The sequence below is a fragment of the Pinus tabuliformis genome, chromosome 7, assembly GCF_031772625.1.
Source record: "Pinus tabuliformis cultivar Carrire ecotype Pingquan chromosome 7, CPIR1, whole genome shotgun sequence".
Lineage (NCBI taxonomy): Eukaryota > Viridiplantae > Streptophyta > Pinopsida > Pinales > Pinaceae > Pinus > Pinus tabuliformis.
Window position 1 is genome coordinate 1,869,360,675 of NC_142293.1, and position 6,233 is coordinate 1,869,366,907.

The following is a 6,233-nucleotide window of genomic DNA, read 5'->3' on the forward strand; positions in this document are numbered from 1 at the left end:
ACATAGATTTAGCCCACTTAGGCACCGGGGCCAAAAAAGTATTTGTAGTTAGGTGTAGGATCAGTGGGATAGGCTTCCAATAACACCCATTGATCACTTACATTGAGACATAGAAAGTTGACATTTTAGGGAGCTTAAAATCCTTCACCATCCCATGGTCCAAAGTCGGAGTGTGTCAGAAACCAGATTCAAAAGGGGTTAGGCTAGATCAGTGATTCGTAAACTGCTATGGATATTCCACTAGATAGTTCATCAAAAAAATCTGATAATATTATATTAAAAATATGAGATTATACACTATTACAGTTTTATTAAACTTTAATATTTGTAGATTTAACTGTAATTAGTGCATGCATGCAAAAGGAAATTATGTTGAAAAGAAGAGAATGAAAAAGTAAACTCACACACAAATAAGACACAAGATATGCTCTATGGGAAACCCTTTCAGAAAAAAAACCCAACTGGAAGGTGAGGTTGCTTTGCTCTCTTTCTCTGTCGAGAAATATGGCTGTAGGTACAAAGAAGTAATGTCTGTGGCTCGTGGGATACTACAGTGCACAAATCCTCTCTTTGTTCTCTACCTCCTATCTCTCCTGACTATCATTTCTCAACTATGGAACAAAATGCTCTCCAAATAATGGAATGCCTCTTTCTCCTGGTGGCCCAGTTATAACACAACTCGATAACCTATTGGTGGTTAATTTGACTCGATCAAATCTTAACTAGAGTTACAATATAGACTCTTATAGAGTATTTTACATCATAATCATGTGGCTAGATCCTTTACCATGAATAATGGGGGCTGACGCGACATCCTCGTGAACTATAGGTGTGAAAACATGAAGGTAAATTTCTAAGTGGCATAACTTTTTCATACGGACTCCAATTGACGTGCTTCTTATGTTGTTGGAAAGATATGTGTGTATAATAACATGAAATGGTTCAACACTACAGTGAAAAAGTTTTAGCCCCAAAAAATATCGTTTGATGCCTCAAAATAGTTCTGGAAGTTTTCAGACCTTGTTTTGCCAAACTGGGTCCTGTCATTAAAAATGGTCCTGTGAATTGATTCCTTCACTTTTTCCACTCCAAATGTATCAATATGGATAAAAAAAATATAATTATCCAATTCGGATCAATCATGGTGTGATTGGTTTCCCTTGAGGCTACCCACCATGTGGTAGGGAATTTTTGTTATGGTTAGCCACCAAGAAGCTGAAGACTTGACCGCCCCCATGGGACAAAGGTAACCTTAGCAGTCAATCATAGGAAAACACCCTATAGGAGTGGATGTGGGAAAGTAGTTGCTCCTCTACCCCACCTTTTTCTAGACAAATTTTCTTGTGGGGATCAAATTTCGTCAAGTAAGAAGTGTCTTGGAAGGCAATTTAAAATGGTAGAATTAGGATTTGTTTGAGGATCTAGATCACCTTTAGGCTAAAGGTCATTTTTCTTTGATAGGACATGTTTGATTGAGTTAGAGTGGGATATATTTATAATTAGTCTACACTTGGCACCACTGCACTAGGTGTTTTCTTTTTGTTTATTACTCTTTTTATCCTATGATCACCCTTTAAACTCTTGAGTTATCTTTGTCTTGACACCATTGTGCCCCTTAGGCATTTATCATGGATACTTCATGGCCTTCGCCCCCATTTTCATTTAGGAAATTCTCTTACTATTTCTCTTCAAGTTCATTCCCATCTTCCTATTCGTCCATTAAGTCCCCATACTGACTCTAGTTCTTCTGATTCTTCTAGTTCTTCCTTTGATTTTGCATCTTCCCAACCCTACATTGCTACCATGTCAGGCACTAATGTGGGTGGTGGAAACCTAGGTGGTAACCAAGGTAACCCTACTAGAAGAACCTTTGTAAGTATGGAAACTAATAACCCTTGCTTCCCTATATGGCTAGTTTGAGCCTCCCTGATTTAATCCATCTCATTAGCGATCCTCTTCTCCATAACCAAAATTGGCCTCCCATGCCCACCAAAATTCCTTTCGATATTGTCAAGTTTGAAGGTAATCCTTGAGAAGATCCCATGAATCATGTTCACTCTTTCGACATGTGGTGTTAATCAAATTCCACGACCAAAGAATCCATTCGTATTTGTCTCTTCCAACACACCCTAACTGGAGTTGTTGCCAAATGGTATGTGGATGAACTGCATACCTCTCATATCAAATTTTACGACTCTTTCCCATGCATTTCTTAAATATTTCCAGCCACCTCTTCGATATGACACTCGTATCGAACTATTGAGCTCTTTTTGTTAAACTTTTTCCACCCACCTTTCTGACCATCTACAAGGAGAAAAAGGAAAGCAAAGGACAAGTAGGGAAGGTTGAATCAAGCATCTTCAATAGGAGGATTTGTAGGTAACAAGTTATATGTTTGATTTCCTAGCTGGCCAGTGAATGCACGGTACATGAATTTGTGTATTCGGTTCTTTTTCTGTCATTGGCATGGGTTTTTCCATTTCTGGATATCCATGTTGTGATGGGATTCTTTTTTGGTTGAGCTTTGGATTGCTGGAAGGTTTTGTAACTAGGCAAGGTGGTCTCAGGAAAATTCCCAAGGGTTGGGGGTGGAGGTGGTTCAATCTCCATAAATCCCTCGACAGTTGGGTGGAGACAAGAAAATTCCTGAAGGCATTGGTGAATAAGTCCTGAAGCATCCAAGCTTATTTTGGACTTAGTGATCTCCTCACCAGTTTTGTGGGATTACGGTAACCTAAGAGTGGAGGTGGTTTAATCTCTAGGAAGCCTTGGGTTTTTATGTCTTGATTTCCCACATTCATGCTTGGAATATGGCACGAGGGTGATTGGCTAAAATAAAGATTTTGTTCAGTGTAATATATGGTCAGGTGGTATGTGGAAGTCCTTGATTTGGTTAGATTTTTCATAAGTTAATAAGAGTTATTTTCTTATCATGATTCATTAGTACTTGCACTTATTATTATGTCACTTTGATGGTTATTCTATCATGGTTAATATTCTGGTTATATATTGGTTATAAGCAAGGTTCCATAACATTTTTGATCTATGGCTCTTGTTATGTTTTGATTAGTTGATTAATTATTGATGAATGCATGGGCTAACAAATGATATTATAGCTATTATGAGGGGGCATTAGATATTCTTGGTGAGTCTCATATAAGTTTCAGACTCCTATGTTCAAATATGCATTCATGACCTATAGATTACATGTTCACCATATGTTTGATGAAATGAATGTCTTGTTTAGACCTGGTTAGGTTAAGTCCTTGATCAAGTTTTGTATGTTTAATTTTGTCTTTGAGTCATTTATCATTCTCTAAAGTCTCAGGAAATTCTGGGCAGTGGCTTGGAGGCTAGCCTAGAATTGTGGCTCAGATCTCAGGACCATAGGCATTGAACTGAATATTTTGGGTCACAAATGCACTCAGGTAGGCTTGTGCATGCAGTTGGAGGGTCACAATCACACTCATGCATGCTTGTACATGTGGATGGGGTGTTCGGTTACTAAAAAAGAAACTTAGCTTAGGGTTTGGTAACCTGCGATGGTTGTTTGGCCCCAGAGTGTCTTGTAAGCCATGTAGGATGTTAGGATGTCTTCAGTAAGTCTTAGTTGTAGTCCCTACTTCCTTAACTATGGCTAGTAGGTCTAGTCATGTTGTAGTAATTCTTCGTCTCATTTTTACCTTGGAATACCAATGAAATTTGGTAAATGTGGGAGGGGGTGGTTACATCAGAGAAACCAAAAATAGGAAAAATAAGTATCGAGTTCCTTGGGCAACATTTCGCTAGTAGGAAATATTTGGTAGAGAGTCACAAATAATACTAAGTAATGGGCCAACCCGACATCATATAATAATTTTGCAAGTTCCTTCCAGTCCAAGCGAGATGCTAATAGAGATCCTACAAAGTTTCCTAGCACAGACAAGTTTGTGCAATGCTTAACTACATTTTCTAATCTCATTTCTCCTCGAAATAATCATTGGCCATATATCTTGAGCTCCAAAATCAACAAAGGAACCGTGAAAATGCACCACATTGATAGATGGAAAAAATCTGTTATTACTGGAGGTACTACTATAGTTAGTTTCATATAGGGAACCCATGGTACAAAGAAGAAATTCACCCTCACTAGATGAAAAAACTCCCTCTTCATAACCTTGAAATGGTAAATATATTTGAGGAAATAAATGCATAAAACAAGGACGAGCCTTCATGATGCAAGTAACTAGAGAGACACATATCTTTGTGGTGGGATATGGAGGAATTTAAAAATAGGAGAGATGAAGGGTTCTTTCGATAATTATGCTTGGTTTTCCAACCCCATGTGCATTTTGAAGCATGCATTCGAAAACCTAAGAAGAAATGGCCATTGTTTGTCCATGAGAGGAATTGCAACATCCTCACAGTGTTGAAATCAAAGCAAGGAAAAATATCAGAATGTAACCACAAACTTAGTAATAGGTTAAATAGAATAATAGGTAGGTCATATTAAATGTCGAAAAAAACTTGGAAATCATAACATCTTAATGCTTACATATGGAGAAATTGAACTTTGAAATCACGACTTCTCAACACATAATAGATTGAGGAGACAATAAAACTCTTCAATTGGCTCAAGTAGCTATATAATCATTTCACTTTCACTTATCTTGGCTCAAATATGCATAATCATCAAATCTTAAAATGTTCAAGAGCCAATCTTAATCCATAATATCTACAAAGACTCATTGAAACTCATCTCATCATCTTCGAGAAGTTATCTCAAAAATTCCAATATATGTCAAATGGGTTACTTGTGTAAACTTGAAATTTATTCAAAGCTGAAGGTTATCTCATAAATTACAACATTTATGAAGTGGTTTATTTGTATGATCTTGAAATAGACAATGTTCCTTCAAAGCTGTATAAGACTCCCTGTAAGTATTCTATACATCCTTAATTCTATCTATTTGATAGCCATCACAACATGTATAATATTTGTCAACCCTCTTCATATTTGATGAAAAAAGGGATAACATTTTTAATCTCACTTTCATATGATGAAAATATAAAATGTTTATATAATTTCTGCCTATCCAATGACTAAACCACATCAACAAGATTAATTATATGTAAGAACATGAGAGATGCACCATAAAGTTTCACAACCTCCACACAGAAATTAGACAAATACAATAAATTTCACACACCTTGACCAAAAATGCAATGAATTGATATAAATTGCAATAAACATTTCTTAATTGTATTGATGTAATTACTACTTCCTAAAATTGCAATATCTCACTAGGACTATTTTCTCACAAATAATTACTACCTCCAAATAATTTGATATCTCATGGATTCTGGATTATCTCATAGGAAATTACTATGTCCAAATATTTTTATATTTCATAGCACAAATCAAAATCAAATTCGAAATAAAGATAAATATCATAAACATGGATATTGAACAATTTATGCGTCAAAACACAAGCACATATATAAACAAATATAGCCTAAATTTATTGATCTCCTACTAATATAGTGAAACATATATCCATAGTCTTCTCATCCTTATAACTTCAATCTCAGACCCCTCCAATGCATGAAAGTATCTAGCAACATGAATTTCAAAACTAACGGGTTGCAAGAATTCAAATCTAGCATCCCAGTTCCCCGATCCATATGTTCCTTCACTTCTCTCCTCATGCATGATAGAGTTACATATTTATATTGCAAAGTGCAAGATTATGTAACATGTGTCATCCCATGAGTTTTTGATGTCTCTACAAACACATAATATATAGGCTTAGGTCATGCTCTTTAGAAGAATTTGGAAGAGATTAGGTCTTGAGGATTCTTTGATGGTTGGAGTTATGATTTCATATTCTTGGAATATTTTGTAATTTCATGGTTAGGAGAGTATTCAATTGGAAATATCTCAAAATTTGATGGTGAAGAGACAGTTCAAACAACTGAAATCTCTTTAGGATCAAATTTTTGAATAATCCTGGAATGTGCAGTGGACTTAAAGATGTCCATTCTTGATAAGGACAAACTAATTAACAACTTAAAAACCTTTTGGCATGGTTTCCACGAAATCTCATTCAGATAAAACTTTTAGTGGGATTTATTCATAAATTAAAAAAAAATTGAATGATAGTTTCTTGAGTGCGGTTACATAGGATCAAAATAAAGCGATTTCTCCACAAGGTTCAAAAGACGTAAATGTTGGGAAATCATGTATGTGATAT

The 6,233-nt window shown here is 35.8% G+C and overlaps 1 pseudogene; it reads right to left on the reverse strand.

Annotated features, from left to right (window-relative positions):
* Window positions 1-3,730: 3,730 nt before the first annotated feature.
* LOC149255934 (guard cell S-type anion channel SLAC1 pseudogene) lies at window positions 3,731-5,692 on the reverse strand (annotated as a pseudogene).
* Window positions 5,693-6,233: the final 541 nt, after the last annotated feature.